This window comes from Papaver somniferum, chromosome 5 (genome assembly GCF_003573695.1).
Source record: "Papaver somniferum cultivar HN1 chromosome 5, ASM357369v1, whole genome shotgun sequence".
Classification (NCBI taxonomy): Eukaryota; Viridiplantae; Streptophyta; class Magnoliopsida; order Ranunculales; family Papaveraceae; genus Papaver; species Papaver somniferum.
In genome coordinates, this window is record NC_039362.1 from 65,810,961 (window position 1) to 65,835,582 (window position 24,622).

Here is a 24,622-nt window from a genome sequence, read left to right on the forward strand (position 1 = left end):
CAATTGTGTTCTTGTATACTTCTATGAGAATATAACAATTGAACAACTCTTTAACTAGTTTCATTTGAGTCATTTGAACTAGATGTGGTTAAGATGAATAAGCTTGATGTGAGAGTGCTCATATAGCTAACCTCGGTTAACTACTGTTGAGCTAATATAATGTACACGTTTAGATACGATTACTCAAACCTAAATGAAGGTACATTTAATTTGTCTATAACAAGCTAAGTTCGATCTAACGGTTGAAAGGTATTAGCTTGAGTCTAATCAGGTTTTCATCTAACGGTGAATATTGAATGCTTTGTTACCAAGGTAACTTAGATTGCAAATCCTGATTTGAAAACTATATAAAGGAGAACTCTAGCAACTGGGAAACTTAATCCCCACACCTCATGTGTGATACTAGTTGCGATTAGAGTCGATTCTCCTTTAACCTTAGGTTTTCACGAAACCCTGTAGGTTAAGGACTTAAAGACTTTGGGATTGTGAAGCCAGACCCAACTATTTTCTCTGTAGTTGCATGTTCTGATCTTACTTCTACTATCGTGATTGAGTATTATCTTTGCTAAGATTTGCTTGAGATTTATCTCTGATAGGTAAGATTACAAGTACTCATTTTTAGAGCATTGCTCGGTCGAACTCGCATGCGTTGCTATCTCAAACATTTATGTCAATGTTAGTGATCAAAACTATAAGTCTTGATTTCTAGTCTACTATAGCTAAGGTCTCGGACTAGGATAGAAAGTGTAGTTGAGCTCAAGAACTCCATGGCAATCATCATACAAGACGAAGGACTACTCAAGGAACCGGTGGATCTTCATCGACTAAAAGGTATGTGGAGACTTGAACTTATCTATCACTCAAAAGTTTATTTATCTCCTATCTTGAGACAAGTCGTTTTGCTATATAGACTTAGATTATACACATTTGCTATTTCGAGCCGAGTTTATCTCGCTTATCTATTTCTCGAAATATGTTTGGGTAAGCTTTCGCTTTAACCAATTTCATCTTTACCTAGTGACGAAAGTCATGACAAGTTTCAATCACTTTGGAAATTGCTTACTTTGACGAAAAATAATTTGTGAATAACAACTATAGAATATCAGCATCCTCTAAGAATGTTCCAATGATTGAAATGAGAGTTTAGATTACATAACCATTGGAGGATATAAGCATTATTGTGGAAACGCATATATGTATAAGTCTTTATTCCTTGAACCGAAGTTTGCGAACTTTGTTGATCAAGATAACTGGCATGGTGGCGTGAACCAAGTCCGCGAACTCAGTCCGTGAACTGGCGGAAGTTATTGTCCCGATAATTGGCTTGAGATTGATATCTCCGATAGGCAAGATACAAAAGAAATCACAAACACTTCGTCTCATCGTTTGTGATTCCACAATATCTTTTTTCGCTGGGTCGATTAGGATTATTGTGAGGTGATTGATAATACTAGGTTGTTCTTCGGGAATATAAGTCCGGTTTATCAATTGGTTCCTATTCACCTTGATTTATCAAAAGACAGAACAAAACTCGTAGGTATATTTGTGGGATATAAATTCATCTATTATCGTAGACTTTTCTGTGTGATACAGATTTGTTTATTAAAGTCTTCGACTTTGGGTCATAACAACTCTTAGTGGGTGAGATCAGCTAAGGGAATCAAGTACGAAGCATCCTGCTGGGATCAGAGACGTAGGAGCATAATTGTACCTTGGATCAGTGTGAGATTGATTGGGGTTCAACTATAGTCCAGACCGAAGTTAATTTGTAGTAGTCTAGTGTCTGTAGCGGCTTAATACAGTGTGTGTTCAATCTGGACTAGGTTCCGGGGTTTTTCTGCATTTGCGGTTTCCTCGTTGACAAAATTCTGGTGTATGTGTTATTTCATTTTCGCATTATATTTTGTTATATAATTGAAATATCACAGGTTGTGTGTTGTTCAATCAATTAGAATATCCGACCTTTTGGTTGTTGATTTAAATTGATTGACACTTGGATATTGGTCTTTGGTACCATCCAAGTTATCTCTCTAGTATTTGATAAAGACTCGCAGATTTCTATTTTATTGAGTATATATCAAATCGAGAGATTGAGATATAAACTTTTTGATATACTTTTTATCTAGATTAAGTCTGACTGTCTAGTTGATTCTCTAGAAAGTATATTGGAGTTTGTCCATACAGATTGCTAAGCGAAATACTGGGTGTGGTTGTTGTACCCCCACTTTTTCAATTGGTATCAGAGCAGGCAAACACGTTTAAGACCTCAAAAGTCTGTGTTTGTGGCAATCTGACTCTATGGACAAGAGTACTATCTCTGATAACGCAACATCAGTTTGGAGACTCTCGGGTGAGCTTCAAATTCCTGAAACTTCTGAGAAAAACTTTATCTCATGTTCCTTGACTGAATCTGCATTCGAATGGGAAAAATCTCTTGATGAGACGTTGGATTAACTGTCAGATGACAGTGATTCAGAAGAAAGACAAAGTATCGATGAGGAAGTCTCTCAATATATCAAGCTGTTTGACCATGCTTTGAAGGAAAAGAAGTCAACAACTTTCTTGAGTAAGTACATGACTCCTCTTTGTCAAGAAAACAGAAAATTGAGAAAACTCTTTAAAGGATATGATGGAGGATATAATCTCCTAAAATCTATCGTTAAAGATCGTGAGGAAGATGTACGCACAAAAAGGTTTGAATGTGATAATCTTCTCCGAAATCTCTTTGTGTTGAAAGAAAGACATGCAGAAGCTGAAGCAAGATATGACTCTCAACAAAAATGTTTTGATGACAAAGAACTCAGTCTTCTTGCCAAAGAAAAATCCTTGAAGACTGACTTTGCAGCTGCTCTTGATAAAGTGAAATCACTGGAAGAGAGTCTGAGAAGATTCAATTCTAGCTCTACAAAATTTTATTCTATGATTGGAGCATGTAAAGAATATCGTGATACACGTGGTCTGGGCTATAAAGGAATAGGCGCTCCAAAAACTAGTAAGATCAATTTTGTTAAAGTTGTTGATAATTCTTCATGTGATAAAACTTCATCTTGTAATGTGGCTAAAAACAAGGATTCTACTTCTTCCAAATCTACTCACACGAGAACGGTTAAGAATAATTCCTTTAACTGCTATTACTGTGGAAATAAAGGACATTCTGAGCGAAGATGTCGTTTTCGGTTAAGGAATGAAAAACTTCACAACATGCTTGCATGGATGTCTAAAGAAGTCATCAAACCTGTCTCTCACATTGTTGGAGTAAAGGGCACTTTCGAAAATCAAGAAAACTACTATGATAAGTTTTTTCTTAATCGTGCCTTTGAAACAAAAAATGGTAGAAGGAAGAACGGTCGAAGAGTAACTGACTTCTTAAATAACTCTGAAAAGAGGAAAAGACATAGGAGAAAGAAAGAAAGGTCAAGTTTCTTGTCACTCCCTGAAGAAGGCCGCAAATCCAAGAGTTCAGCTCCAGATTGCTTACATATCAATAATCGAGTCTAATAACTTAAGATAAGCATAAACAGACTCAAACGGGGCATCAAAAAAACATGGAAAGCGATTGACTCAGGTACTCCTAGTTCATCTCTTAATAAAACTCCTTCAACTATGTCATGTGATTTGTCTCTAAATCCTTCTGAAGGAGAAAAAGAAGAAGTCAAAATTGATGAGCAAAATGCTCATCTTAATACACCATGACTGCTCACTACAGCATCCCTCTTTTAATTTAAGAAGGATGCTCATTGTTCTCAAGAAGTGTGTCTTGAGAAGTATTGTCAAGGTTGTATGTATTCTCTTCCTTTCTTGTTGTTGATCTTTAAAATTTGTTGAGCTTCGCTCCAATTTTTCTCTTGTAGATAATCATGATCCTTTATTCTTGAGAAAATTTCATGTTTGCGTGTACTTCCTCCAAATAGTTGGTTCTCAACTATTAGTATTGACACTCAAACTTCATTCTTCTTCCTTTTTGTCATATCTTAAGGCCGTGACCACCAGTGCACGAACTTCTGTCCCACACGAACGAGTACAAGTTCTCCTAGGGTTTTCCATGGAACTTATTTATATACTTGGGTGTCATACCGTGTTACAATGTTCTGAAAGGTCAAAGGTATTTGTGTGCACAATGAATGGAGAAAACAAAGATGATGAAGTCAAGAAAGGGAAGACTATCGAGTTTCATGAGAATCCAGTTTTCATAACATGCCTTCATGCCATTGATCATGAAAACAAACTACTAGTTCAGATATCATCACAACTGGTAGGAAATCTTCTTCAATATTTTGAAGTCGTATGTGAACAACTCGGAATCGCAACAAGGAATCTTGAGTTTTTGAAAAACGAACTGAAGAACGCAACTGATGAGCTCGTCCATGTTCAATCTCTGGTTGCTGACCGGATCTAGTGTTTTTCAGATCATGTTCTCTATAGGAGTTTATGTTTGCCTAGTAAATCTTTTTTTTTCTTGTTTTTATTAGAAGAATAACTAATGTAGCCATTATTGTGATTACACATAGCTATGTCTAACGTTTTCATCTTCTTGTTTTTTAGATTTATTGGTTTAAATTCTAAATTTGTTTGGAAGATGATTTTTGCAGTATTAATCTTTATGGTTTATATATTTCAAATTTGTTATGGGATATGTGCGTTTACGTTCGTGAACTATGATTGCCCCATACATTGTCAAAAGTAAAGTCTTTCGTATGTCGATATGCATGTATTGATAAAAGAATGAATAAACTTTTGACAAATACAAAAGTTAAGCCTATTATGTCAATTATTGATGGAAGACAGGTTAAAATCTTTTGTTTGCAAGGATTATGTCTACTGAATGTCGTTATGCGAATAGTGATGGAAAATATAATGAATCCTTGTGTATTCCGCAGTATTGATCTTCCCTGATCCTATTTTATGTATTATTGTGAGGCTCCATAAAGTGTCTTATGTTGAGCATTGAACGACCAAGTTGATTATTTTTATGATTAGCTATGTTGTTGTCCCGTGAGTTACTTTATGTCGAGCATATTCAACTAAATTAGTTATCTTGTTTGGTTATTTAGTTGTTGCTCCGTAAGTTTTCTTATGTCGAGCATGAACAATTAAATTGATTACTTTTGTGATTAGTTTGATTGTGTATTTCGATTAGATTAATTATGAGTTCTCTTGTGATTAATCTAATTGTATGTTTTTAAGTCTCCATAAGTTCACTCATGTTGAGCATTTGTCGATTAAATTAATCATGGGTTCTCTTGTGGCTAGTTTAATTGAATATTTTTGAATTCAAATTCATACTTGTATGTGATTTGTTATGTCCAAAGAAATCCTTCTTTTCTTTCGAAATTAAGGTCGCTCTTGTTGTTCTTTCGGGAATGACATTTTATGGGGGAGAGTTCTTAATTGAACTTGTGCTTAATTGCCAAATCTTTGTGGGGAGTGCGGTTGTGGAATATTAGAGGGGTTATCTTGTATCTTTACAAACTCCTTGATGAATGCATTTAAATTCGGTTTTATGATTGCATCTAAATAAGATGATATATTTTTGCTTTCTTTTGGTCAAGAAATGTCTCTTTCAGAAATTTCATTAGGATCTCGTTTTTGTACCTTTGCCAATTTTATTGACAAAAAGGGGGAGAATTAATATGTAGTTCACACTACAATACATATGGTTTTCGGATCATTATGTAAGGGGGAGTGGTTTCCATGTGAGATGGAGTATTGACTAAGGGGGAGTGATATATATCACCATAGTATTGTTGTTGAAGTTGTGATACAATTGAACTTTGACGTTGTGTAATGATACTATGACACTGTATAACAATGATTGAGAACTCTTGTTTTCTCGTTGTTATAGTTATGGATTTTCAACAACGATGATGTTGAACTTACAACCTTTGGGATCATTGGAGTACTTGGAAGTGACGAAGATTTCAAGTAATGTTGAAGATTAGGCGTATGGAATAGGAGCCACAAAAGTTTATTTATTTATTTATTTTTTGTAATCCATATATATTGATAGTTTCGTCACTAAAATTGACAAAGGGGGAGATTGTTAGAGCATTTCTCGGTCGAACTCGCATGCGTTGCTATCTCAAGCATGTTTGTCAATGTTAGTGATCAAAACTATAAGTCTTGATTTCTAGTCTACTATAGCTAAGGTCTCGGACTAGGATAGAAAGTGTAGTTGAGCTCAAGAACTCCATGGCAATCATCATACAAGACGAAGGACTACTCAAGGAACCGGTGGATCTTCATCGACTAAAAGGTATGTGGAGACTTGAACTTATCTATCACTCAAAAGTCTATTTATCTCCTATCTTGAGATAAAAGTCGTTTTGCTATATAAACTTAGATTATACACATTTGCTATTGTGAGCCGAGTTTATCTCGCTTATCTATTTCTCGAAATATGTGTTGGTAAGCTTTCGCTTTAACCAAGTTCATTTTTACCTAGTGACGAAAGTCATGACAAGTTTCAATCACTTTGGAAATTGCTTACTTTGACGAAAAATAGTTTGTGAATAACAACTATAGAATATCAACGTCCTCTAAGAATGTTCCAATGATTGAAATGAGAGTTTACATTATATAACCATTTGAGGATATATGCATTGTTGTGGAAACACATATATGTATAAGTCCTTATTCCTTGAACCGAAGTTTGCGAACTTTGTTGATCAAGAGAACCGGCATGGTGGCGTGAGCCAAGTCTGTGAACTCAGTCCGCGAACTGGCGGAAGTTCTTGTCCCGAGAATTTCTGATGGAGTTTGTGAACTCCGTCCGGGAACTTAAGTCCGCGAACCCAGTCCGCGAATTTGAGTAGGTTATATCTAAAAACGATGTTTGTGAACTTATTCTTATATAAACTAAGGAATGCAAATTGCAAACCGTGACTATATATGTTAGAGCATACTCGGTCGACCTCGCATGCGTTGCTATCTCAAGCATGTTTGTCAATGTTAGTGATCAAAACTATGAGTCTTGATTTCTATTCTACATAGCTAAGTCTCGGACTAGGATAGAAAAGTGTAGTTGATCTCAAGGAATTCATGGCGATTCATCATACAACGACGAAGATCTACTCAAGGAACCGTGGAACTTCATCAACAAAAAGGTATGTGGAGACTTGAACTTATCTATCACTCAAAAGTCTATCTCTTCTATCTCCTACTTCTTGTGAGACAAAAGTCGTATGCTATATAGACTGGATTATACATATTTGATATTTCGAGCCGAGTATATCTCGCCCATCTATATCTCGAAATCATGTGTTGGTAAAGCGTTTCGCTTTGATCGGGTTTATCTTCACCTAATGACGAAAGTCATATTGTTTCAATCACTTTGAAAATCGCTTTGACGAGAAATAGTGTAACAACTATATAAAGTCCTCTAAGAATGTTTCAATGGTTGGAATGAGACTTTAGGTATATATAACCAATGATGGATATAAGCATTGTGTGGAAACACATATGTGCATAAGTCTTATTCCTTAATCCGAAGTTTGCGAACTTTGTTGATTGAGAGAATCCCGGAAGAATTGGCTTTTCCAAGTCCGCGAACTCAGTTTGCGAACTCAGTCCGCAAACTGACGGAAGTTCTCTTGCCGAGAATTTCTGCTAGGATTTTCCAAAAACTCGTTTGCGTGTTTAGTCCGCGAACTGGCGGAAGTCTCCTTGCCGAGATTTTGTGCGGAGTTTGGAAAACTCTTCCGGTTGTCTTAAGTCCGCGAACTTGTTTGCTTACTTGAGTGGGTTATGATCTAAAGATGTGCTCTGAACATGAAACTTAAATTACTAAGGAATGCAGTAAGCAAACTGTGGCTATAAAGTTCATGAGCCGATTCAATCGAGTCGAATCATCTTTGTTTTAATTGTGTCTTGTGTAGTTACATAAAATCTCATAGCAATTGAAAAACTATCTAACTAGTTCATTTGAGTCAATTGAAGTAGTCATGGTGAAGAAGAACAAGGTTAATATGAAACGCTCATATGGTTGACCTTTTGGGTTACTATGTTGAACCAACATACACATACACGTTTGGGCACGGTTTTCACAAACCCAGTAAACGTATATCTCAAGTGTGTGTGACAAGCTAAGTTTTCGATCTAACGGTTGAGAAATATTAGCTTTGAATCTAAATCAGGTTTTCATCTAACGGTGAATATTGATTGCTTTGTAACTAAGGAAAAACCCTGATTTGAAGACTATATATAGGAGACATCTAGCATTGGGAAAAACTAATCCCCACACGTCTGTGTGATACTAGTGCGCTCGCTAGAGTCGATTCTCCTCTAACCTTTGGTTTTCTTCTCTAAAACCAGGTTAACGACTTAAAAACTTCAGTGGGATTGTGAAGCCAGAGTGATACTACTTTTATCGTAGTTGTGTGATCTGATCTTGCATGTTCTATCGTACGAGTACAATCTTTGATTGGCTTGAGATCGTGAGAGTTCTCCGATAGGCAAGATAAAGAAGTCACAAACATCTTCGTCTCACTGTTTGTGACTCCTCGACGTCCTCTTGTGTATTAAAGTAAGACTGTTGAGAGGTGATTAATCTAGGCTGTTCTTCGGGAATATAATACCGGATTATCAATTGGTTCATGTTCTCCTTGATTTCATATCTTAAGACGGAACAAAAACCTAGGGTTTTTCTGTGGGAGACAGATTTATTCTTTGATAGACTTTTCTGTGTGAGACAGATTTTTTTATTATCAAGTCTGCGATTTTAGGTTGCAGCAACTCTTGGTTGTGGGTGAGATCGGCTAAGAGAATCAAGTGCGCAGTATCCTGCTAGGATCAGAGGCATAGGAGTACAACTGTACCTTGAATTAGTGGGAGACTGATTGGGGTTCAACTATAGTCCAGTCCGAAGTTAGCTTGGAGTAGGCTAGTGTTTGTAGCGGCTTAATACAGTGTGTATTCAATCTGGACTAGTGATAGGGTGTAAAATACATCCTATTTATTATCTATTGTTTATACTTTCTCTGCTATTTTTCTTGTAAATTATGTATTTTACACGTGTTTGAGTTTTATAACTACTTTGGAGTCATGCGGAAGAAAGAAGAAGAAATCAGCCAAAATCGAGAAAGAAAGGCAAAACTGTCATTTCACAAGATGACACTACCGAGAGTCCAACCAAGGTTAAGGGAGCTACCGCTGGAATTACTAAAGGCGGACAACTACTTGCTCAGGGCCATCACCAGCTGGGGCTGGTAAAGCAATGGGTGTAAATAACCCGTCCCAATTATTTAGAACTAGTTAGGTCGAGAGAAGAACCCATTTCTCTCATTGCACTCCCTTTTCCTTCTTCCTTTCCCTGCTGCTACTGCTTTTGTTGAGCCGAGAGACTGAATCTATAAAACAGACAAAACGGAGATTTGTGATGAAATTGATAAGAACAAAGGCGAGCAGAGAAGTTGTTGCTGCAGTTGGTACAAGAAAACGGAGAATTGGATTTACGGTTTACTGGAGATTGAATTTGAAAGAAGATCGATGATGGTTTGCAGCTGAAATTGAATCATGGAAGATGAGAGTGATACTGTTGCTAAAACGGGATTGTGGCTTCGAATCAGTGCAGAGAATAATAAATTGAGTTAGGGTTTTGCCATATCTGAGAAATTGGAGTTCGTAATGGGTTTAATCTATGAACTCTAGTTGATGTTGATTTCCATGGGTATTAGGATGAATTTGAAGACTCAAATGAACATTAGAGCAACAAAATGATGATTTTGGAACTGCTACTAAGATGGGTATGATTCAGATTTAGGGTTGAGTTGTGAGATGCAGAAATTATGCTGGAGGCTGCGAAGAAGTTGAGTTGAATCTCAGGGAAGTGTTGGTGGTGTTGTATGGTTGAATTACAAAGATATTGCAAGAATTGAAGAGCTGATGAACAAGTGAAGCTCTTTTATGTTGTATATGGAATGAATGCTTAAAATTAGATCTATGTTAGGTGTGCAGGAATTGAAGAAAAATTAGGCTTGAATTCGGCCGGGAATGTGCAGAAAACAAACGAAACTCTGTCGGATTTTCATCCCGACGAGTTAACTCAATACCGGCTGATGACCGATCCAACTCATCTGAGTAAGACTAGTTAGCCGAGTAAGATGCTGACTCGGTGTATGACTTCCTCTTCCTTGACCCGGTTGACTAACTGAGACTGTTAGGTTGACAGTTATATATAACGGCATGGTAGGCCAGGGATTGTATAAGAAACAAGAGCAAAGGATAAGGGGAGACAGAAAGGCCTACATGTTAAACTGCAAGTGCACAGTTGTCATTGTAGTGTGTATGTGCAAGAACAGGTCATCTCCACAGGGACTAGGGTGTATAGTTGAAGTTTTTAAGCTAGTTATCTAAATGCAAAATAGTGAAAATGGACTAAAACAATGGCAACGTGAAGGTGGCAGTGAACAAAGTGAAGCAGTGAGTAACAGTGGCAAAAGAAACAAAGAAACAGTGGAACAAAGACAAACAAACCAAGGCAGTGAGCCAAGAGTAATGAGCAAAGATTACAGCTACAGATACAATGTGAAACAAGGAAACACTAGGTTTTGAATCCACATCTTGATCCTAAACTAAGGAAGTTCTTATGCAAGCTATGTCTTGTTATTTCATGGAAGACTACAATGAGTGATTTACTAACTAATCTCACTAACTTACCCCTAGCATCAACTGTCTTCTTACAGCACAGCTGATCACAGGCTTGTTTGCTCAACCAGTTAACTATCAATTCTAAGGCAATTAAGCACATCCCTTCAAATGGACTGAATTCTTAACCACTATCACTAACTTCACCCCTAGCATCAACTGTCTTCTTACAACACAGCTGATCACAGGTGAATTAGCTCAAATGGCTAATTATCAGTCCTACTTCAGTTTAAACATCACAAGAACAACAACATGTATATTAACTATCCTAGCATGCAATCAAGAGTTTCATCTAAGCCCTAGCAAGTGATAAATTAAAACATGATGAATATGTGAAAATAAAAATAAATTTGAAAGTGAAACAAAAACAGAACATGAACAATTGAGGAACTGGCTAGTCCAGTCCTCTTGGTGGTGCACTGGCTAGTCCAGGCATGCCCCAACACAACACACAAGCCTTCTATTTATACCCAATTTCAATTCCCCCAAAATACCTAAATTCTAAAATTAGGTTTTACAAAATAAATCAAAAATTCTTACCAACTACTTCTGATATCGACTCAATTAACTTGACCCACGCTTCCTCTTCCTCTCCTGCTCACTCTTCTGGTACAATTGACCTAGCTCGAGCTATTCCATCATTTTCTCTCCTAGGGTTTCAGGAACTGTGAAGAGGAGAAAGTGATAGAATAGTAGGCTAGAATGATGGGGGATTAGGTGGTAGTGATGGGTTCGAGTGTTTGGGGATTTGACGGCTCGTGGAGGGGAGTGGTGGTGGTTGAGGCGACGGAGAGGGTGGAGTTGGCAGGAGCAGAGCTCGACTGCTCGAAGGAGGAAGATGAGAATTTGGGTAAGGTGCGTTTGGATGAAGGGTATAGGTGTCAGGTGTTGTAGTGTTGAGCGGAACATCAAAATATGATGCACATCGAAGCGAAAGCGTTGGATTATCAATTCTAGATTGATTCTAACGACAAGATGGAAGCAGGTCTTGAGAGACCGTTGGATGCGTGACACAACAAAACTGACGGCTCAAGATGGAGTTAGGTGCTATAGTGTTTGACAGGATCTTCATATTTTGATGCACTATGATGAAGCGACCGTAGGATGCTGAGATGATCCAATCTGACGGCTGAAGATGGAGGCGGGTATGGATATTAGAAATGGGTTTGGGTAAGGGTTTTGGACCTTGGGTATGCCAAGCCCATATCTTCTTTAAGAACAATTCTTCCTTGTTAAGCCCATTTCTAGCCTTTTGGTCTTGTGCACAACATTCCTCGCGGCTTCCTTGCGTAATTCCTCCCGACTTTTCACTACTTTTCTGCTCTTTTCGCTCCGCAATTCATCCAAACTTTATTTACAACTTAAAAATGCAAAATTAATTAATAAAAATATTTATTCTTGAAAACAATGAAAATACAGAATATGGGATAAAATGTAGAATTAATGCACAAAAGATGAGTTAAATGCCAAGAAAAATATATAGAAATATGCACTTTTTAGCACTCATCAAATACCCCCAAACCTGAATTTCACTTGTCCTCAAGTAAAAAAAAACTAAGAAAATCCTACCTATACCAATGTCGCTGGTCTCTCGATTGCATTTAGCGAATGCAATAAGCCTTTTAAACCACTAAGTGTCCCTAGTGGACGAGTTGAAGTCTCGTGAAGGTTTGCTTAGAACGTACCTACAAAGTTCTAGGACAAAATATAAGCTCAGATTACATGAAATGTGACATGTGCAAGACAGTTTAAGCTCACAGCAAAATGGATATGTCAATCTAGCTATCAAAGGCACAATCCTAGCACTGATAACAAATAAAGACATGTGATAAGAGTGTAAAGTGTATCTACACATGTTTCTAGAATGACCTGAAGTTATGACTACTAATCACCAAGAGATAGTTTTTAGGCTAAGAACCGATTTCTAAGCCAAGATAGCTGTCCCGCTTTACGAGAATTGTGAATGTTCACCAATGAGTTGGTGATATTTCAGTTTACCCGCGTTATACATCGATGGCTGCACCCTCCTTGCTTATTACAAGACTATTTACAACAAAAAGATGACTCTTTACATGACTCTTATTTACATTGATTACTCTCTTTTATTTTTGGAACAAGAGAGAACTATTGTCTTTAACATGACAAAACATGGAATAAATAAATACTTGATATATTTTTTTTAATATTTTTTTGATTTTTCTGAATTTTTCTGAATTTTGTTTTTATTTTTTATTTTTATTTTAATTTGAAGAAATAACTTTGATCTTTACAACATAGTGACACTTTTGATACATGAACAAAAAGAAAAACATAATTACATGACTCTTAGTAAGAGGTGGCCCTTATCGAATGCATCCGGTCAAATTCTATGGTTGCTTTTCTTAACGTATCCTCCAACTTCTATCCCAGCCAACCAAAGAACAAGCTAGTCAAGTCTCATTCAGTATTCTAAAGTGATTGGCAATCTAACTTCCTATCAAACACCTTGAAGATCGAGGCTATACATGTATTGGTAGATTGTGCGTGTGCAAGTTTCTTATCACATGTGAATTGTGCTAGAATCAGGGTGCCTAAATATATAGACTAAGAATCCTTATGTTTACATACATGCACAAGAGTCAACATTTCAAGGTAAATGAGCTCTATTTTTATGTTTTTTTCAATTTTTTAATTTTTTATTTTGATTTTTTCATTTTTTTTTTTTCAAAAAGAAAGAGTTCTGTTTTTCGATTATAACATGTTATCGTGGTATCTACTCTTTACCCCCAAACCTAAACTAAACATTGTCCTCAATGTTCCAAAATATGAAAAGAATTATAACATACGCAGAGGATTATGCTGAGTAGAGAAAAAGGAAAGAGAATACCCGATTTGACGGCGAAAGCAAAATTAGAACTCCGTTATTCAAGGCAAAAATCCAACATATTTCAGTTAAGAGTCACATTGGATTAGCAAAATATGTACAAAAGAAACAACAGATTTAACTAAGAAACTATCTACTAGATTCTATACAAGAAAATTTGGTTTTTAATGGGATTGGACTTTTTGGGAAAAATTTGGTTTTGTCGGAAGACATTTGGTTTTGTTGGGAATGAAAAACATTTGGTTTTTGATGGGAAAGAGAAAATTTTGGTTTTTAGGGAAAAAGAAAATTTTGGTTTTTAGGGAAAAAGGCCCAGCTGACAACTTATAGTTTGAGTACGAGGCCCAACTGTTCAGTAAACCAAGCCCAGAAGTTAAGTTTCAGTTGGGTTTTGGGCTAGCTATTTAGCCAAAAGACTAAGCCCAACTGGGCTTTGAAAACGTTTTACAAATTTTTGTTTTGGGTCAAGCCCACAGTTTAGAAATTCAAATTTCAGGGTTGAAACCCACAGTTCAGAAACATTCAGTTGCTTGCAATCATACAATTTCAGTTTCAAATTTTTGCTAAGAGCCCAGAGTTTTAATGGGAGAATACAATACCCCAAACCCAGTAAACTGGGTTGTATGCTTAGATGGTTTTTGCCTCAGCCCAGTTGTTCTGTTTTTCTTTTTAGTTGCACAACCCAGTTGGGCTTGGTTCTTTGCACCAGGCTCAGCAACAGCAGCTACAACAGGTTCAGGCTTCAGCAGAAGCACAACAGCAGGCTCAGCAGTAGCAGCAGAGACTCAGCAGCAGCAGCAGCACCATAAGGCACAGAGCAACAGCAGAAACAACAGCAGCTGCAACAGCTCAGCAGGAAGCCAGCAACAACAGCAGCAACAGCAGCACCATGCAGCCAGCAACAACAGCAAGTCAGGCATCAACAGGCCAGCAGCAAGGTGGCAATCCCAATGGTATCTGCACTCAACAGAGATGATCAGTCTCTTTGAAGAAAAGTGAGGCAGAAGCAAGGGAAGAATGCAATAATGAATATGCAGTGCAAGATGCAAAAATGCAAGATGATGCAAATATAAAGATGAAGATGCAATGATTACGCTAAATGCAGATGATGATGCAGGAGATGCAGAACTACAGTTACATGCTAAGTTACAGCTAAAGCAGCTAAAACAGTTATACTAAGTTACACTAAACAAGCTAAGTTACAGCTAAGTTTGAAAACAGAAAAGCAAGAGCACAATTTTTATTTTTTTTTCAACTACACAGCACCAGTCCCCGGCAACGGCGCCAAAAACTTGGTAGGCCAGGGATTGTATAAGAAACAAGAGCAAATGATAAGGGGAGACAGAAAGGCCTACATGTTAAACTGCAAGTGCACAGTTGTCATTGTAGTGTGTATGTGCAAGAACAGGTCATCTCCACAGGGACTAGGGTGTATAGTTGAAGTTTTTAAGCTAGTTATCTAAATGCAAAATAGTGAAAATGGACTAAAACAATGGCAATGTGAAGGTGGCAGTGAACAAAGTGAAGCAGTGAGTAACAGTGGCAAAAGAAACAAAGAAACAGTGAAACAAAGACAAACAAACCAAGGCAGTGAGCCAAGGGAAATGAGCAAAGATTACAGCTACAGATACAATGTGAAACAAGGAAACACTAGGTTTTGAATCCACATCTTGATCCTAAACTAAGGAAGTTCTTATGCAAGCTATGTCTTGTTATTTCATGGAAGACTACAATGAGTGATTTACTAAATAATCTCACCAACTTACCCCTAGCATCAACTGTCTTCTTACAGCACAGCTGATCACAGGCTTGTTTGCTCAACCAGTTAACTATCAATTCTAAGGCAATTAAGCACAGCCCTTCAAATGGACTGAATTCTTAACCACTATCACTAACTTCACCCCTAGCATCAGCTGTCTTCTTACAGCACAGCTGATCACAGGTGAATTAGCTCAAATGGCTAATTATCAGTCCTACTTCAGTTTAAACATCAAAAGAAGAACAACATGTATATTAACTATCCTAGCATGCAATCAAGAGTTTCATCTAAGCCCTAGAAAGTGATAAATTAAAACATTATGAATATGTGAAAATAAAACTGAATTTGAAAGTGAAACAAAAACAGAACATGAACAATTGAGGAACTGGCTAGTCCAGTCCTCTTGGTGGTGCACTGGCTAGTCCAGGCATGCCCCAACAAAACACACAAGCCTTCTATTTATACCCAATTTCAATTCCCCCAAAATACCTAATTTCTAAAATTAGGGTTTACAAAATAAATCAAAAATTCTTACCAACTACTTCTGATATCCACTCAATTAGCTTGACCCACGCTTCCTCTTCCTCTCCTGCTCACTCTTCTGGTACAATTGCCCTAGCTCGAGCTATTCCATCATTTTCTCTCCTAGGGTTTCAGGAACTGTGAAGAGGAGAAAGTGATAGAATAGTAGGCTAGAATGACGGGGGATTAGGTGGTAGTGATGGGTTCGAGTGTTTGGGGATTTGACGGCTCGTGGAGGGGAGTGGTGGTGGTTGAGGCGACGGAGAGGGTGGAGTTGGCAGGAGCAGAGCTCGACTGCCCGAAGGAGGAAGATGAGAATTTGGGTAAGGTGCGTTTGGCTGAAGGGTATAGGTGTCAGGTGTTGTAGTGTTGAGCGGAACATCAAAATATGATGCACATCGAAGCGAAAGCGTTGGATTATCAATTCTAGATTGATTCTAACGGCAAGATGGAAGCAGGTCTTGAGAGACCATTGGATGTGTGACACAACAAAACTGACGGCTCAAGATGAAGTTAGGTGCTATAGTGTTTGACAGGATCTTCATATTTTGATGCACTATGATGAAGCGACCGTAGGATGCTGAGATGATCCAATCTGACGGCTGAAGATGGAGGCGGGTATGGATATTAGAAATGGGTTTGGGTAAGGGTTTTGGACCTTGGGTATGCCAAGCCCATATCTTCTTTAAGAACAATTCTTCCTTGTTAAGCCCATTTCTATCCTTTTGGTCTTGTTCACAACATTCCTCGCGGCTTCCTTGCGTAATTCCTCCCGACTTTTCACTACTTTTCTGCTCTTTTCGCTCCGCAATTCATCCAAACTTTATTTACAACCTAAAAATGCAAAATTAATTAATAAAAATATTTATTCTTGAAAACAATGAAAATACAGAATATGGGATAAAATGTAGAATTAATGCACAAAAGATGAGTTAAATGTCAAGAAAAATATATAGAAATATGCACTTTTTAGCACTCATCACGGCACCATAACAGAATCTTCCATTGATGCCAGCGGAACTCAGGTAACCAGTGATGATTTTGCCGGCAGAATTCCAGTAATCCTAATGACTTTTCCGGCAACCCAAAAGATCAGATTTTTGTGTGATTTTGTCTCATGAGATGTGAAGACTTGGACTTGGAATTGGATGAAGAATTTGGCTTGAATTTGGAAAGAGGAGATGGAGGAAGGATTTGAGAAAGACTTGAACTTGGAAATTTAATTGTTAAAGGAAATGGATTCTATTCCTTGGAAGATTTGGAGAGCATTGAAGCCTATAAATAGAGAAGTTCTCTAATTTTCTATACACACTTTACACACCTTTTACACACATAACACTTCTCTTTTCTTTATTCTTTGTGTGAACTCCTTAGCATGAGTATCTAATTTTCTTATTGATTGAGGATGAATTCCTAGTTCTTAACATGTTTTGAGTTTTTTTTTAAAATCTACTTCAAAGTTGTCACATGATTATCGTTTGTTTTTACTAATAGGAATGTTTATACGTCCATGCTTGATTGATAGGTCGTTTAGGGTGCATACTAAATTGATTTGTTAATTGATCTAAAGCTAGTGAAAGTTAGGGGATAAGTAATCGTTTCTTAACTCTTTACGCCAGTATCAAACACTATACCTTGCGGAGGAATTCCGTGGAGCAATTGTGTGTGCAAACAATGTTAGCAAGTAGACCTTGATCTAAGAGTCTAACTACTAATATCAACCTAATAAATTCATGAACCTTAATGCGTTTAACTGAATTACATCTTGAGTGATCTACTACTAGGTGGTTTGGTGAATAGAATCCGGTAGTCGAGAACTTCCGTATCCGGTGATACAAGGGATTTAGGGGTTAGCACTGATCTAGCTGATTTACCTACGGTTGGTGATAATATGTGAATAATAAAAAGTGGAAAAGAACATAACTTGATTCATTGTTTTGCAACGAAGAAGGATTCCTTGGTCTTGTTTCTCTTATTGATTTTCCTTTATCTTTTAATTGCTTTATTTATTTATTTTTAAAATCTAAAACCAAAACCCCCCTTTTGTGACATTAAAAGACAACTAAAACCTCTTGCTCCTCGTGGGAACGAACTTAAATACCACCATATTACTTGTTAATTAAGTGGAAAAATATTCACTAATTTGTTGTGGTTACGACACGCATCAAATTTGGGCGCCGCTGCCGGGGAGCAGCAGATGATTTTAGTTGTTTTCTTTTTACTTTTTGCTTTATTCTTGCTTTGTTAGATTATATTATCGTATCTAACTTAGTTTTTGAGAATCTTATTTCAGGTACCAGTTTTCCATGTATGGTGGACAAGAGCAAGCATATTACAAAAATCAATACGGTTTTCAACCTCAACATTATGGTAACTTCCAACCATCCTTAGGATACAGACTTAATGGATATTCTCATACATATCAACAACCTTATGACGGGTATGTAAGTGGACAATCACAAGGATGGGAGGATAGTTATGCTCTTGATCAGAAAATTTCTTGTTTTGCAGATTCGTGTCTTGAACTAGTACAACAGGGGCTCCAGGCTATGGAACAAAAAACACATGAGCAATTGCAACAAATTCAAGAGGGCGTGAACAATTTACAAAGAGACATTGATCAATACAAGGAGGCGAGGGATAAAGAAGAATTTTGCTTTCAAAGTAATAACTATACTAATGTGCTTGTGGTGTGTAATGAATATTTGATCGGTGATTATGTTGGAAAAGTACAACCTTTGGAGACTTTTGATGACGCTAGTGTAGCTTACTCGAGCCTTGATCTTAATAATGATCAAACACCTATTCAAAAGGTAGAGCTTGAGGAAGATGCATTTAGTGCTTGGAAAAAAATTCTTTAGGGAAAGAAATGAGTCCGCGGAAGTGTATGAGCGTTGCAACAATGAGGAAGTTATTCAAACTCCGGATCATAATAACGATCATTCGCCTATTCAAAAGGAGGAGATTGGGTGTGACTTGCCTATTGTTATAAGCGGTGTAACACCCTCACAAGAAGATCTTACAATGTATACTGACGAGAATCATTTTAGTGAATGGCCCGATTCCGATGACGAGGATGTTGAAGAGATGATGCTAGAGGATGAAACCAAATTTATTGATTTTGTGGAAGACCCAATTGAACTTGCCAATGTTTTTAATGATGCCGAGACTTTGGTTAAGGTAGAAAATAACGACGAATGGTTGCAAGATTTGATAGAGGACCACGATATACAAGAGGTAAGTAGTTCACATGAATTCTCTAAGGATGAGGAGGATTCCACAAAACAAGAGATTGTGCAAGGTTTGTCTAACCCTTTGCATATTGATTCTTCTCCTTTACCTCTTATTGGTTTGAATGTATGTGCTTCGAAAGTATTTTTGGATGATTTTGTTTCTAGATATCCACCATTGGAAACACTTGATTCTAACACTATGCAGGTTTGCCAAGAGGAAACCATAGAAGTTCCCAAATTCTATGTTCTTTATACACTTCCGAGTTTGGACAAGAATAAGTGTGGAGGAAATTTTTATCGAGCGATAACATCATTATTATTTTCTTGTGCTAACATTTGTATGAAGCTATTGTTTGCAAAACAAGTATTATAGGTGGATCCCCAAATTTTCCCATTGTTAGTATATAGGGAGTGAACGTTACAAGAAGCTAAGTCGGTCCGTCAACATTAAAACAAGCGCTTCATGGGAGGCAACCCATAGGTTTTGTATTTCTTATCCTTTTGCTTTTTATTTTTGTTTATTTATTTTTCTTGTTACACATCATGTTAGGATTTCCTACCTTGACTTTACTAGGACGATTCAATTACATTGAGGACAATGTAAGGTTTATGTGTGGGGGGAGTGGTTGAGAATATTTAATTTTTTTTTGCATAAAACCTCCAACTTGTAGAGATTTTAGAGTCACTAGCATACTTCTAGGTATGTTTACATAGAGAATTCTGACCGACATAACTGAACTTGGAAGTGTTAGGGAACTACGTTCGGATTTCTTACTTGTTAGAGTGTTAAATAATGGATTTAATCATGCCGGTGATGCAAATGAGGAGCAGGGAGAAATGCATTATTAGAGTTGCTGATCGATCATTAGTGGAGACTACCCGTATTTATATCATGTGAGGCACCGACCAAATTTCTTTGTAGCGGACTAAAAAAGCTTTCTTTTGGGTGTGTGTCACCGTACGTTGATTCCGGGTAGAATGGTGAGCTACCCAACCTCCCACCAATAGAAGCACTACTCTTTGATCTCTTGAGTGCTAATTTTGTCAATCATGAGGGTGATGTCTATGGATGAAAACCTCCTTCTTGTAGTTCGATTTGCAGTTAGCACCATTCTCTCTCTCTCGACAACGGGCCCATAGAAACACCATCATCATCAACAAGGGAGCAACATCAAAATCTACAAGGAAAGTTTAAGACGTTCAAGTTTTTCAAGCAACGGAGCAAGAAAAGAGCAAATTTTATATCCAAGTAAAGCAACGTACAATGAGAAGATTTTTACATATACGTTGAAGACTTACAATACAATGAGATAATTTTATATCCAAGTGTGAAGACTTAATTACAAGAGCAAAGAAAATCAAAATGTGAGAGTTACTGAAATTTATGATATCGAGACAATACAAGTTGTGAAGAATCAAGCGGTAAAGTACTTTTCCCACGGCCACGGGTTGTTTTATTTTCAGTTTTTTTTTGTATTTTATTTCTCTTATTATTAAAAAAAATAATAATAATTAATAAATTAAAAAAAAATTGAAAAAAAAGGTAAAAAGGTAAAAAAAAAAATGATGATAAGAAAAAGTTTTGGGTTTTATTTATTTAATAAGTTGTGGGGCAAGGAAAATATATAAAGAAGTTTAAAGCGACAAGGATTTAATGCAAAGAGTTACAAATTGTCAATGATCTACGAAATTCAAGAGTTTATCATCAATAGTTGAAGCCGAAGACGAAGACCAAGAAGATAAAGACGAGGAGCGAAGAAGTTTCTATTGGATGTTGTGAGAGTGGTGTTATCATCATTGCAATCGGGTGTGAAGGTGAGTAAGTAATCTCATCCTCGATAATAGTGGTTGATTTCCTTTCTTAGAGATCGTCAGAAAAATGGTTTTTCAAAATGTTAAAAGATGTGGGTTTTTAAAATATTTCGGAAGTTGTCCTTCCCACCATTCCACGTGTTGTAGGAATTCTCTCTTCATTCCTACCTACACACATGTGAGAACCATAAAAGTACATCTTTTGAGTGCAATTTCATAAAACCCTTTTTGGTGAGGCAGAAGTCGAGGCGAAATGCTTATTGATCGCTCTCAAACACGCGTTCCCTCATTATGGTGTGGTTATTTCTCACTCAACATTTAAGAACGAGAATATGTTCTTTAGTATTTCTAAATTCTTATTACCAACATGCAGAAACTCTATGTCCTCATAGCTCTTTGGATGCTTGGGACGCTGGAACGCTTTGAAGTTGTAAGTTTGATTTGCTCGAGGACTAGCAAAGTCTAAGTGTGGGGGAATTTGATAGGGTGTAGAATACATCCTATTTATTATCTATTGTTTATGCTTTCTCTGCTATTTTTCTTGTAAATTATGTATTTTACGCGTGTTTGAGTTTTATAACTACTTTGGAGTCATGCGGAAGAAAGAAGAAGAAATTAACCAAAATCGAGAAAGAAAGGCAAAACTGTCATTTCACAAGATAACACTATCGAGAGTCCAAACAAGGTTAAGGGGGCTACCGCTGGAATTACCAAAGGCGGACAACTACTTGCTCAGGGCCACCACCAGCTGGGGCTGGTAAAGCAATGGGTATAAATACCCCGTCCCAATTATTTAGACCTAGTTAGATCGAGAGAAGAACCCATTTCTTTCATTGCACTCCCTTTTCCTTGTTCCTTTCCCTGCTGCTACTGCTTTTGTTGAGCCGAGAGACTGAATCTATAAAACAGACGAAACGGAGATTTGTGATGAAATTGATAAGAACAAAGGCGAGCAGAGAAGCTGTTGCTGCAGTTGGTACAAGAAAACGGAGAATTTGATTTACGGTTTAGTGGAGATTGAATTTGAAAGAAGATCGATGATGGTTTGCAGCTGAAATTGAATCATGGAAGATGAGAGTGATATTGTTTCTAAAATGCGATTGTGGCTTCGAATCAGTGCAGAGAAGAATAAATTGAGTTAGGGTTTTGCCATATCTGAGAAATTGAAGTTCGTAATGTGTTTAATCTATGAACTCTTGTTGTTGTTGATTTCCATGGGTATTAGGATGAATTTGAAGACTCATTTGAACATTAGAGCAACAAAATGATGATTTTGGAACTGCTACTAAGATGGGTATGATTCAGATTCAGGGTTGAGTTGTGAGATGCAGAAATTATGCTGGAGGCTGCGAAGAAGTTGAGTTGAATCTCAGGGAAGTGTTGGTGGTGTTGTGTGGTTGAATTACAAAGATGTTGCAAGAATTGAAGAGTTGATGAACAAGTGAAGCTCTTATATTGTATATGGAATGAATGCTTAAAATTAGATGTATGTTAGGTGTGCAGGAATTGAAGAAAAATGAGGCATGAATTCGGCCGGGAATGTGCAGAAAACAAACGAAACTCTATCGGATTTTCATCCCGACGAGTTAACTCAATACCGTCTGATGACTGATCCAACTCATTTGAGTAAGACTAGTTAGCCGAGTAAGATACTGACTCGGTGTCTGACTTCCTCTTCCTTGAACCGGTTGACTAACTGAGACTGTTAGGTTGACAGTTATATATAACGGCACCAGAACAGAATCTTCCATTGATGCCGGCAGAACTCAGGTAACCGGTGATGACTTTGCCGGCAGAATTCCGGTAATCCTAAGGACTTTTCCGGCAACCCAAAAGAACAGATTTTTGTGTGATTTTGACTCATGATATGTGAAAACTTGGAATTGGATGAAGAATTTGTCTTGAATTTAGAAAGAGAAGATGGAGAATTTGAGAAAGACTTGAACTTGGAAATTGAATTGTTAAAGGAAATGGATTATATTCCTTGGAAGATTTGGAGAGCATTGAAGCCTATAAATAGAGAAGTTCTCTAATTTTCTACACACACTTTACACACCTTTTACACACACAACACTTCTCTTTTCTTTATTCTTTGTGTGAACTCCTTAGCATGAGTAGCTAATTTTCTTATTGATTGAGGATGAATTCCTAGTTCTTAACATGTTTTGAGTTTTGTTTTAAATCTACTTCAAAGTTTTCAAATGATTATCGTTTGTTTTTACTAATAGGAATGTTTATACGTTCATGCTTGATTGATTGGTCGTTTAGGATGCATACTAAATAGATTTGTTAATTGATCTAAAGCTAGTGAAAGTTAGGGGATAAGTAATTGTTTCTTAACTCTTTACGCAATTAGCAAACATGAGACCTTGCGGAGGGATTCCGTGGAGCAATTGTGTGTGAAAACAAAGTTAGCAAGTAGACCTTGATCTAAGAGTCTAACTTCTAATATCAACCTAATAAATTCATGAACCTTAATTTGTTTAACTAAATTACATCTTGAGTGATCTACTATTAGGTGGTTTGGTGTATAGAATTCGGTAGTCGAGAAATTCCGTATCCGGTGATACAAGGGATTTAGGGGTTAGCACTGATCTAGCTGCTTTACCTACGGTTGGTGATAATATGTGAATAATAAAAAGTTGAAAATAACATAACTTGATTCATTGTTTTGCAACGAAGAAGGATTCCTTGGTCTTGTCTCTCTTATTGATTTTACTTTTCCTTTATCTTTTAATTGCTTTATTTATTTATTTTTAAAATCTAAAACCAAAACCCCCTTTTGTGACATTATAAGACAACTAAAACCTCTTGATCCTCATGGGAACGAACTTAACTACCACCATATTACTTGTTAATTGAGTGGAAAAATATTCACTAATTTGTTGTGGTTACGAAACGCCTCAAATTTTGGCGCCGCTGCCAGGGAGCAGCGGATGATTTTAGTTGTTTTCTTTTTACTTTTTGCTTTATTCTTGCTTTGTTAGATTATATTATCGTATCTAACTTAGTTTTTGAGAATCTTATTTCAGGTACCAGTTTTCCATGTATGGTGGACAAGAGCAAGCATATTACAAAAATCAATACGGTTTTCAACCTCAACATTATGGTAACTTCCAACCATCCTTAGGATACAGACTTAATGGATATTCTCATACATATCAACAACCTTATGACGGGTATGTAAGTGGACAATCACAAGGATAGGAGGATAGTTATGCTCTTGATCAGAAAATTTCTTGTTTTGCAGATTCGTATCTTCAACTAGTACAACAGGGGCTCCAGGCCATGGAACAAAAAACACATGAGCAATTGCAACAAATTCAAGAGGGCGTGAGCAATTTACGAGAGACATTGATCAATACAAGGATGCAAGTGATAAAGAAGAATTTTGCTTTCAAAGTAATAACTATACTAATGTGCCTGTGGTGTGTAATGAATATTTGATCGTTGATTATGTTGGAAAAGGCCAACCTTTGGAGACTTTTGATGACGCTAGTGTAGCTTACTCGATCCTTGATCTTAATAATGATCAAACACCTATTCAAAAGGTAGAGCTTGAGGAAGATGCATTTAGTTCTCAGAAAAAATTCCTTAGGGAAAGAAATGAGTGCGCGGAAGTGTATGAGCGTTGCAACAATGAGGAAGTTATTCAAACTCCGGATCATAATAACGATCATTCGCCTATTCAAAAGGAGGAGATTGGGTGTGACTTGCCTATTGTTATAAACGGTGTAACAACCTCACAAGAAGATCTTACAATGTATACCGACGAGAATCATTTTAGTGAAT